Source organism: Aquarana catesbeiana, linkage group LG06, assembly GCF_042186555.1.
Source record: "Aquarana catesbeiana isolate 2022-GZ linkage group LG06, ASM4218655v1, whole genome shotgun sequence".
In the NCBI taxonomy this organism is placed as follows: domain Eukaryota; kingdom Metazoa; phylum Chordata; class Amphibia; order Anura; family Ranidae; genus Aquarana; species Aquarana catesbeiana.
The window spans coordinates 47,549,243-47,561,771 of NC_133329.1; the positions used below are offsets into that span (position 1 = coordinate 47,549,243).

A 12,529-nucleotide genomic window follows, 5' to 3' on the forward strand; every position below is an offset into this window, starting at 1 on the left:
TTTGTTTTTGATCAATCTAGGTATTGATCAATTTTATTAGGGCAGGGTTACTCATTGGTAATGCTCTTGTACATATCTCCATGTTTTTCTATTTTGTACCAATAAATATTTATTCGCATTCATCACTATTATTGTGCCTCTCCTTTGAGCCTCGCTTTTCTTCTTGGTCCCCCCCTGTTTGGGACAATTTTGGGTTACATGTGTATAGGGGTTGGAGGGCAACCTTAGTTCCATGGTACCGAATTCATACTGTATACATGTTAAAACAAGCCTCACTATACCTCATTTGTTTTATGTTTAATGGCTGTGTGTTGAGTTTTTTCGAGAGGACAGCAAATTTACATTGTTATACAAGCTGTACACTCACTACTTTACATTGTAGACAAGTGTCATTTCTTCAGTGTTGTCACATGAGAAGATAGAATAAAATATTTACAAAAATGTGAGGGGTGTACTCACTTTTGTGAGATACTGTATATTGGTAAGAAATCACCATAGGCTTAAAGAACTCAGGAAACTGTTGTGGTGTACTATTGAGTGTCTGAACAAATTCATATTGTTATTAAGCTTTTTACTAATTGCCGTAATCGGCTGGAGGCACTGTCTTTCAACTATATTTATTATTCAGGCACCACCCTTTTATTAATCATTTACAATTCGCCAAGCTCGTCCTTTTTATCTTATTACATATTCCCCAAATTTATCACAATTCGATTTTAAAAACACACACTCACGACAACTCATCTTCCTCTGTACTGTTACTTTCACTTCTCCTGAGCTATAATCACAAAGCTCTTACCTGTTCTGCTGATAGTTTCGGTTTCCTGCAAAACCCTCTGGAAATAAAAATCTGTTGCAACACATCCAAAAGCAGTACAGTAAGAAATGGAGCTGTTAATTATATTAAGTGAATTCTAAGCTTCCACGTATTACTGTATATGGCACTGAAAACAATATTAACCGCTTGCAGACCACCCCACGTACATGTGTAGCACACCCCCGTAGGGACTGCTGATAACCTGGATCCCCCACTTCTGCACAGCCAGGCACACAGAATCTTCACAAGCACCCCAGAGACAGAGAACAGTCTGTAACTTTATTTTTATATTTTATTAGGGGTTTCAACTTGGATAGGGATGGGATGTTATGGGATGCCCACTTTAGGTGAGAAAAAAGAAAAAGGTGCGTGATCTAACACATAGATCAAAATGATATAGTTTATTCTAAACAGAGTAGATGAGTACAAAGCAATTACTACGTATTCATGAAACCTAGGTTACAAAATATTAATTTAAAATGAGTTAAGCCCATGCAAGGGCAAACGCTCAATGGTAGGTTAACGTGTTTCGAGGGGTTCCCTCTTCCTCAGAGCCTTGGAAAACAAAGGGAGGTCTGTATAGTGTGGTATGTTTACATAGAGAGGAGGGGCTGAGTGGGAGATGTATCACATGATGGGTGATGTATTCTGCTTGTCTCTAGTGGTATCCACATCCCAGTGCTCTATATAAAACAAATACAAAATATATATGTGTATGTAGGTTGTAGATGAAGAGACACTTATGCCCCGTACACACGGTCGGACTTTGTTCGGACATTCTGACAACAGAATCCTAGGATTTTTTCCGACGGATGTTGGCTCAAACTTGTCTTGCATACACACGGTCACACAAAGTTGTTGGAAAATCCGATCATTCTAAACGCGGTGACGTAAAACACGTAGGTCGGGACTATAAATGGGGCAGTGGCCAATAGCTTTCATCCTTTTATTTATTCTGAGCATGCGTGGCACTTTGTGTGTCGGATTTGTGTACACACGATCGGAATTTCCGACAACGGATTTTGTTGTCGGAAAATTTTATATCCTGCTCTCCAACTTTGTGTGTCGGAAAATCCGATGGAAAATGTGTGATGGAGCCCACACACGGTCGGAATTTCCGACAACAAGGTCCTATCACACATTTTCCGTCGGAAAATCCGACCGTGTGTACGGGGCAATAGTGTCTCTTCATCTACAACCTATTCTATTCTATCAATCCTGATGTGCTGACCGCCTATTTGATTTTTGAAAATTTCAGGACAGTACAAATACCCCAAAATGACCCAGTTTTGGGAAGTAGACAGTCCAAGGTATTTAGTAAGAGGCATGGCACATTTTTTTTAACCGCTTGCTGACCAGCCACCGTCGTTTCCATTTTTTATCTAACTGCTGCATCTGTTCAGTGCACACATATGACATATGACACATATGGGAGCTATGACCATAGGCGTGTGCAGGGTGTGTGCTGGGTGTGCCTGGGCACACCCTAATCAAGGACCCAGCATTTATGGCAGAATCAATTGATATTCTCTGTACTTCCTGAAAATTAACTATGCATTAAAAAAAACAAAAACAAATGCAGCCACCAAATCTAAGGACCGGTAAGATGCAATATGTCACATTTCTGTTCTTGGGGTTAGATACACTTTAAATTGCAGTTATAAGTGCAGATTGAGCACTTACCCCTTATAAGATGAGGGGAGTGATTTGACTTCAGTACAGATGGTGTCACTTATCCCGAGATGGTAATTCAGAGATTTGGTTTGCTGTTCTGCTGACGGTTCAAATTTCCCGCTTCTCCAGCAGTATCATGGGATTCTCACTGTTGCAGCCAATAGGAACAAGGAAAAGTAGACACGAAGATGAGTCACGTGTAGCATGCACCCCCCTGTCCTTGTCATTGTGTAATAATATGATTATAGCAGCACCCAAAGCTGAGAACTCGACTCCATCCTCTACCTGAAATCAGTAAGCCCAGGTTCACATCGCTGCGATTTGACATGCCAGACAAATCGCAGCCTATTGCCGGCAATGGCACTGTCCCAATCGGTGCAACACCAACTTTGCGGCGCCTCAACGATTTCAAAAAGTAGTACTTTTGGTGACTTCGGGGGCGAATTCAATAGACATCTGTGCATGATGCTGCACAGATGTCTTTCAAGCCGTACCCGATGTCGTACAAAAATGTGGCTTTGAAATTGTACGAGTTCAGATGTAGTCGCACGATTTCAAAGCCTCATTCAATGTGAATGAGGGCAAAAGTGAAGGCTAAAATGAGCTTAACTGCTACAGATCACTCCATGTTAACCTGTCATTGTTAAAGAGGAACTCAAAGCACCTATAGAAAACACATTAACCACTTCACCTCCCTGAATGTACTACGTAAACCTAGAAAGTGAAGGGTTTAAAAGAAGCTTGTGGCTGCAGTAGCAGATATAGGCTCCGAGTTGTCATGTAAAAGTGATCCAGGTGGCTATATAGCCAACCCCCCCGCTAATCCACCCGCTAATCCACCCTCTGTGGTTCCTGGGCTCTCCAGCTAAAACATCCACACATTTATGCCCTGTACACACGATCGGACATTCCGACAACAAAATCCATCGGATTTTTTCAGACGGATGTTGGCTCAAACTTGTCTTGCATACACACGGTCACAAAAAGTTGTCGGAAATTCCGAGCATCAAGAACGCGGTGACGTACAAAATGTACGACGAGCCGAGAAAAATTAAGTTCAATAGTGTAACTCTTCTGCTTGATTCTGAACATGCGTGGCACTTTGTGTGTCGGAATTGTCCACACACGATCGGAATTTACGCGATCGGATTTTGTTGTCGGAAAATGTTATAGCCTGCTCTCAAACTTTGTGTGTCGGAAATTCAGATGGAAAAAGTCCGATGGAGCCCCCACACGGTCGGAATTTCCGACAACAAGCTCCGATCGGACATTTTCCTTCGGAAAGTCCAATCGTGTGTACAGGGAATAAGACTGAAAATTTACATACTTTCTCTTATATGTAGTTTCTATATCAACAGCATCACTTAGTGCCCATAATTTTTTCCCATAAATATCTCAATCAGGTTAAAACTCTCTAGGTTCACTAGGTGGTGCTGATAAGGGGGCTATATATATATATATATATATTGGAGAAAATAAGTTGATTTTCATTCTAAATGTGTGGATATTTGTCATATCCATACAATGAACATTTTCTACATAAACCCCTAAGTGTTCTTTGTATTCAGATTTTTCCCTTTTTTTTGCATGTATATGGTTGGTATTTCTGCACTATCACTATAAGGGGTCTATTTACAAAGGCTCCATTTAGATTTGTGTGACTTGTCATGTGCCTTTGGACACATTAAGTCACAGCCCATGTATTTTAATTGAAACCAATCTATGAAATGAGGACCGAGACAGCAGCTGGAGCTGCTGGGCTCATTCTCACTGCTGGAACGATCGGGTTCAGGTAAGTAAGGGGGGGCAGCTGCATCACAGGAGGTTTTTCACCTTAATGCATAGAATATATTAAGGTGAAAAACCATGAGACTTTACAACTCCTTTAAAAAAAATTAATTGCTGGTAACATTTTTAATAAATGACATTTTTGTTTAGGAAGATACTGTGGATATTTACAGTTCTTCATTATCAGATGGATTTGAATACTGCGTATCCTAACAAAGGGTTAACAATTTAGAAACTGCCCTCCTGCATTGTAAGGTACAGGTCACTGTGTGGTAAATTCTTTGGCATCATGTACACTGCTGCTGGTAAACGGACATTTTTTTGTTCTCTTATCAGTCCATGTACACATATAGTCGTTCCTAGGCAGTTGAGTTTAGAGGCCTTTTTTGGAATGCAAAGAAAATGGGTTCAGAGGTTGAGTATAGAGGCATTTCAAGCGCCAAACGTGGCAAAACGCTGATAAACACGGTAACTCACGTTTAGCCTCATTTCCTTTAGAGGCTTTTTTTAAAAAAATGCTTCTAAACGCAAAACGCAGCATGTAAACACGGCAAAACATGACTATAGGATTCGTCAACTGCGGTCTTACATTTATCTTATAACTATAATAACCACACAACGCTGCGTGACATGGGTTTTAATGGCCACAACAGCCTTTTATTAACCAAAATAAATATAACCATAAACATAACAATTCTTAACACCAGGAGGGGGTCTTTGGGGTCCCATTTTGCTCAATAACCACTGTGACCTCAGCTGTGCCCCAGCCGGCTCGAGGACATTGCGACTTTCCAAATTTCTCTTTCCCTTGGGACCTAAGTCCTGGGAGAACCACCAACAACAAACCAAGGTGGGATCCCATACCCTGTATGGGTCCCCCAAAATTTAATAAACTGTTTCAATTCTTGACCCCCCAAAGACCCCCTGACCCGCCAGCTGCTGTGACAAATTTTTTAAGAAAACCATAAATATATATTCTTTTTTTTTTTTTTTTTTTTTTTTTTAATTTTTTTTTTTTTTTTTTTTAATTTTTTTTTTTTTTTTTAAAGAAAAAACTCATAACCAAATGTAGGGCGGGAGGGAGGGAACTTCTACCCACAGGGAAAATTCTGGAATGATTTCCCAACAGCCTGTGCAACATCCCAACCCTTTCCTGCTCCACCCACACACCTGACCTGCTCCTCCAATAAGGTAAGCTACCCTTTTTCCCCCAACTAACTCAGTAAAAACTTAACCCTTGCCGACCTGTTCCTCCCATAGTCATGCCGACCCTCCGTCTAGATTTTCCTCCGGGTCGTACTTGACTATAGGATTCGTCAACTGCGGTCTTACATTTATCTTATAACTATAATAACCACACAACGCTGCGTGACATGGGTTTTAATGGCCACAACAGCCTTTTATTAACCAAAATAAATATAACCATAAACATAACAATTCTTAACACCAGGAGGGGGTCTTTGGGGTCCCATTTTGCTCAATAACCACTGTGACCTCAGCTGTGCCCCAGCCGGCTCGAGGACATTGCGACTTTCCAAATTTCTCTTTCCCTTGGGACCTAAGTCCTGGGAGAACCACCAACAACAAACCAAGGTGGGATCCCATACCCTGTATGGGTCCCCCAAAATTTAATAAACTGTTTCAATTCTTGACCCCCCAAAGACCCCCTGACCCGCCATGCGAGCTTGAGTGACACCTCACTAAAGCGAGTCCCTCCACACCTGCAGAGCCCTCTGCACCCCTTCCTGCAATCCTAAAAACCAAAAATCGGTTCCAACCGCATTCAGATGTACACCGTCATCCCTCCAATACCTAATAGATAGGTCTTCTAGATCCCGATGGCGAACCACCACACCCCCAAGGCGAGACACAAAACGCCCAATCTCCCTGTTGGCCTTTATCCGTGCTTTATTCAAGCGTTCAATGGAACGCGCATGTCGCCAAGTGTGTCGTGCCACTATGTCGGACCACACTATGACGACCCCAGGGAAGTCCCGCATCAGTCGCAGAATGTCAAACTTTACATCCCGAACAATGTCCCTAGCTGCCCGGACCCCCATATCATTCCCTCCCACGGAGAGCACCAATACATCAGGGGGCCTGTCCACTCTAGAGTAATAGTGGAATTCCGGAAGAACCCGTCCCCACATCATGCCTCTAACCCCCAACCATTTGCATACTGCTTCACTCCGGGGAACTCCAAGCTGTCTCCCTTCGGGCCGCGCATCTGCTCTGATCGCCCCCCAGAAGACATAAGAGTCGCCCAGAATCCACACCAGGCCTTGAGGAAAACCTGTAACAGACAACCAAAGAAAACATATAGCCCAAAACATAACTCCAACAGATCAATAACATCATGAAAAACATTATAGCATGTGCGGACGTACATAAATTTTAAAACGATCAGATTCCCATCTCCCTATGCGCATAACCATCTGTGGACTCAAACCCCAACGAGCTGCCTCCGTAGCTGCCCCTACCCTAAATGAATGAGTATTAAATTGAGCGGCTGGCATTCCAACCGTCAACAAGCAGCGCTTAAAAATTGCCACGAACTGGAAACGCGACAAGGATGAACCATCCTCGTGCTGTAAAAAAGGCCCTTGCACGCCCTTCCGAACCCGAGCGAAGCGCTGAACAGAACGTACTGGACACACTGCCTCCGGAAGCACCTTAAATAATGTCACATAAACCCCTTTGCCCAATTGATCAGTTTTAGATCTACTGATAAGGAGCTGAACGCTATCCGTATTGATCTGTACCTCCGAAAACAACAAACCCCCCACACCGCGTTTATTTTTGCTCACCAGCTCCCCAATCCTCAAGGCTCCAAAGAAAGCCAAAGAAAAAGCTGCCGTAAACAGTTGAACCTCATAAGGCGAGGAACAAACCCTGGGCAAGATTCCCACCATATCCTGTAGCAGCCCAAAGGACACTGGGCGCCTGGTATCTCTTACCACGCGTCCGCGCCGGAAACCCTTCATGGCCTGACGCACCATAAACTCCTTGGTAATATCCCGCAGGCCTTGTAGCTTATAAAGAAAAGCCAACGCAGCCAATCTCCGGTTCATTTTCGACACCGACTCTCCCTTGGAAAACTGCATCCCAATCACGTACAATAACAGTGAGAGCCTGTCCTGATCCGAAACACAACCCCCTACAGAACTTACCAGTTCGTCCCATTCCCGCCAAACCGAAGAGTAAGCCGCCCATGTTCCCGCACTCACCGAACGCTGTACCAAGCCACCAGCTATTCCAATGCCAGTCTCCACAGATGCCTGGGACAAGGAACCGACCTCTGCTCCGCCGCCGGCGCCAGCTTCCGGAACCTGTCCCACTGAAAACGAGACAAGGCATCAGCAATGGAATTCTCCACACCCGGTACATGCACAGCTTTTATAAAACAATTCAAACTCAAACAACGAAGGACCAAAAAACGTAACAAACGCACTACGGGCGGAGACGAGGCAGACAGACTAGACACAACCGCCACCACCCCCATGTTATCACAGTGAAAACAAACTCGCCGATTTTGAAAGCGAGATCCCCAGATGTCCAATGCCACCACAATCGGGAAAAGCTCCAATAGCACCAGATTACTCAAGAAGCCCGCGACACGCCACTCCTCCGGCCATGCCTCCGCACACCATGCCCCTTGACAGTACACCCCAAAACCCAAACTGCCCGCTGCATCCGTGTACAAATCGAAATCAAAGGCCGACACCACCGGGGCCATCCACAAGGACCTCCCGTTATAGGTGGCCAGAAACTCCTCCCATACCCGCAGATCTGCCTTGTGTTCGGCCGAAAGCCGAATAAAATGATGTGGCATTCGTACCCCCGAAGTAGCGGCACTCAGGCGACGGCAAAAAATGCGCCCCATCGGCATGATGCGGCAGGCGAAATTAAGCTTCCCCAGCAAAGACTGTAATTGTTTCAGCCTAACTTTCTTCGCCTGTAGGGCCGCCCTCACCAACAATCGCAAGTCCTCCAATTTAGCCGTCGGCAAGCGACACTCCATTGCCTGTGTATCAATAATGATACCCAAGAATTGCATCTCAGTCGACGGCCCTTCCGTCTTTTCCGGCGCGAGAGGAATCCCGAAACGCCGCGCCACGCTTTCCAATGTTCGTAACAAGACCGAACAAACCGTGGATTTCGGGGGGCCAATACAAAGAAAATCATCAAGGTAGTGCAGAACCGAGCGCACTTGTGACTCTTCCCGAACCACCCATTCGACAAAGGTACTAAATGTCTCAAAGTAAGAACAAGAAATAGAACAACCCATGGGAAGACAACGGTCAACGAAAAACTGTCCACCCCAAAAACAACCCAGCAACGGCTGGCTATCCGGATGAACCGGTAATAAACGAAAAGCGGACTCAATGTCCGTCTTAGCCAATAATGCCCCCTGTCCATATCTCTGAACCCAACTAACGGCCGTATCAAACGACGTATAGGACACCGACGTCAAATCAGGCTCAATCGCATCATTTACCGAAGATCCCTTAGGATACGACAAGTGATGAATCAGCCGAAATTTATGTGGTTCCTTCTTAGGTACTACCCCCAAAGGAGACACATGCAACCCATGTATGGGTGGGCGATCGAACGGGCCAGCCATTCTACCCATCTCCACCTCCTTAGCTAACTTATCCGTCACCACCTGAGGAAACTGAGAAGTAGATTTCAGATTCCTGGGCATAGAATCCCCAGACAAGGGTAGCGAACAGGGAATGCGAAAACCATATGCAAAGCCCTCGGCAAGAAAAATCGCCGCCTCCGTCCTGGGATACCTACTTAGGTACGGCAGCATCTCGGACAGATTTACCGGCGTCCTCCCTTTTTGAAACGGACTCACTAGATTGCAGCTTCCCCTTCTTAAAGCATTTGGCAAAACCGTGAGAGCCTCCGCATCCGGAGCACTCGTGACGGAACCGACAGGACGCGCCAAAGCGGCACGCTCCCTCGTTGAACTGCCAACAGTAGTTTTTACGTTGTGAGGCCGACTGCCCAGTGCCTGAACTGCCGGCCCCCCCTGGAAAGGGCTGTCCTGAAGCCCGAGCCTGCACCATGAGCTTCATCCAAAGCCCAATATCCTTATGGTCCCATCTTAGCTGAGGCCTGACAGCTTTCCGCTGACGAAACTGTTCGTCATAGCGAAGCCATGCCAGTCCTCCATATACCCTATAAGCCTCCCCAATAGCGTCTAAATAGCAAAAAAGCGGAGAACAATTCTCCGGCTCCTTTTCACCTATGACGCTGGCCAATATCGCAAAGGCTTGCAGCCAGTTAGAAAATGTCCTAGGGATAAGCCGCCAACGCCGCCTCTCCTCCTCCTCCTTTTTACTCTCATCTGCTTTTCCTTTATCTATGTTAAACTTCTCTAGCGGCAAAAGGGAGAATATCTCCACGTATTCCCCCCGCCAAATCCTCTCCCTAACTTCGGGCTTGAGATGTACCCCTAACGGACCCTCGAAGCATACATAAACCTCACCGTGTGCTCTATCACCCAAACGAACCCCATCGTCCCCCGACTCCTTAGCCTTACGCGACTCCGTGCCACTGACCCTCGCCGTCTGAGACGCAGACTCAACTACCGCTGAGGATAATGGGATTTCCGTATCCGCTTGTCCTTCCCGCTGGGACGCCGTGCTCACCGCCGGCGGCAGCGTAGAACTACACGCAACAGGGGCATCACAGCCCAATCCATCCGACGTGGTCACGGCAGGGACCCACGCCCCCGTCTGCCCTGCTACTGGTCCGGAAGGCCCAGGCGGGGCGCAACGGTCCAACAGTTCCCGAAAACCCGCAAAAAATTCCGCCAAACCCGCCACACCAGGTTCCCTCCCCATCTGACCCGCTTGCTCCCTGCCCCGTGACCCCCCCTTTCCACCCTCCGTGAACCCAACACCTTGCCCTACAAAAGTAGCAGAATGAAAATTGGACTCACCAGGCTGCCTGCGCACCGAATCCCGAGCAGCCGCACTTCCGGATCCCAGCTGACTCTGCACGGTAGGGCGCATGGCCGGTGATCGCCCATCGCCGTCATCGCTGGACACCTCGCCGGATTCTGCTGATGACTCACGCACCGACTGTGCCGCAGGCGTCCTTCCCCTCGATTCCTCTGATTCAGCACGCCCCGGCGTACCCTCATCTTCCTCCGCCTCCATCTGACAGCTGCGGGGTCCGCGTGCACCCCCAACTGTGGAAGGGGGTCGCCGGCCCTTTAATTGAGCTTGGCCACTCCCCCGTGCAGCTGTCACTCTATCTCTGCTTGAAGATGGCTGCAATGTCTGTGTAGAAGCAGCAGAGGGCGCCAACTGCCTTCTGCTGCCTGTTTCTCCAGCCTTCCCACGCCGAGCCGACGCTTCAGCCACAGGAGAGGGAGCTGATCCTCCGGATGACGCTGCCGACGAGCGCAGGTACCGGACCTCCTGGCTCCCACGGTCCGCTCTGCCCACCGATCCAGAAGGGACAGGGCTCCCGCCCCTCCCTGCATCCGACTGTGTCCCTCGCCGAGCCGGCCTCCTGCTAGGCACATCAGCAGGAGAGCCGGCCGTGACATCCTGTATCACTGTAGAGGGGGAGGAGGGGGGAAGAGAGCGCAGCGGCCCCCCCTCCCGCAGGTCCCGCCGATGCTGGGGATTCCTCCCAGGCCCTCCGCTGTGGCCAGAAGCTGATGGCCTAGCAGGGGACACTGAAGGGTTCCGTGTGGAGCTCCCATGCGGCCGCCGGACCCGGGGGGTATGTGAAGGGCTCAAGCGCTCAGGAGGGCGAACCCTCCTAGCGCGCTTAGATGAAGGGGGAGATCCAGGAGGAGAGGGATCAACCCCCGACCCCCCTAACATGCCTAATAATTGTTGTTGGAGCCACTGAGGACCCCGTGTAGAGGCTGCAGCCCTGACCTGGTTCCACAAGGCCTCCAAATCGCTCATCCTGCCTGTATTTCTCTCCGCAGGGGCCGACAGAACTTCTACCAACAGGGAAAATTCTGGAATGATTTCCCAACAGCCTGTGCAACATCCCAACCCTTTCCTGCTCCACCCACACACCTGACCTGCTCCTCCAATAAGGTAAGCTACCCTTTTTCCCCCAACTAACTCAGTAAAAACTTAACCCTTGCCGACCTGTTCCTCCCATAGTCATGCCGACCCTCCGTCTAGATTTTCCTCCGGGTCGTACTGACATTTAAAACGTGGGTTACTATCTGTCAAGTGAAATCGTTCAGGAGAGGTTGTAGAGACGTCCTGTGTACATGAAGCCCTAAAATCAATCACACCTTCTTCTTTGAAACATCTAAAAGGTAAGAAATATATATATATTTTTATACGCAGTGTGAATAGGAACATATAGCGAGGTTTTCTTAAATTGCCAAAGTGGAAATACGCTTTAACTTTAAAACGTGTGAACGAGCACAAAAACTTGAATTCAAATGAATATGTGGTTTCCGGTCAGTAACATCCTTATTGTTCCAAAATCAAATGTGAAAATAAATAAATAAATAAATAACATTTTGAACTACTTTTGAACAACATCCATCAAGCCATCAAATGAACTGAGAATTTTTATAGGAATTTTCGTTCTACTAGTGTATACCCAGCTTTTGACTGGTCAGCAGAAAAAAATGACTTATTGAAGATTTCCCCTTTATTTTTGTTCTGGTGGCACACTTTGGATTTCCCATAACATTCTATTCCAGAAACAATGGTGACCAGGACAAACGGAGAGGGGGAATCTCCCCAGTGGGGATACAGACAGCAATTAAAACCTGACATAAGTTTCAGTCCTTCTTACTCGACACAAAAAAAAACACTTTTTGATTTACATGCACTTTAACTTGTAGCTATGAAAAGCAGATTGTGTACTCACCTTCCTCTGAGACACGACGTGGCTTCTGTACTGTCAGTTTCACTTCTCCTGAGTTATAATTATGGACCTCTTACCTGTTCGGCTGATAGTTTGAATTTCCCGCTCACTCAGCAATGTCGGGGAAATTCCCCGTGTATTGCAGCCAATACAAGTGCAGAAGGAAAAAATAATGCATACAAGTGTGCCATCTGACACCGGTTTATTCAGTAAAATAGTGTAAGGAATGAAGTTCTAAGAGCAAGCACACATTCCATAATTTGGCTTCAGAAAAATCTATTACTGTATGAGGAACTGTTAAAAAAATTAAAACTCAACTCCATGAATCAGAATAAATCTACCCTTGGAGTGCCACCCTCTCCCCCTTCAATATTTAAACAA

At 46.7% G+C, this 12,529-nt stretch overlaps 1 protein-coding gene across 1 annotated transcript in view; it reads right to left on the bottom strand.

The window, feature by feature from the left end:
• LOC141148373 (uncharacterized) overlaps nucleotides 1-12,529 on the bottom strand; it is a 397,492-nt gene that overhangs the window by 320,335 nt on the left and 64,628 nt on the right. The window lies entirely within an intron of this gene.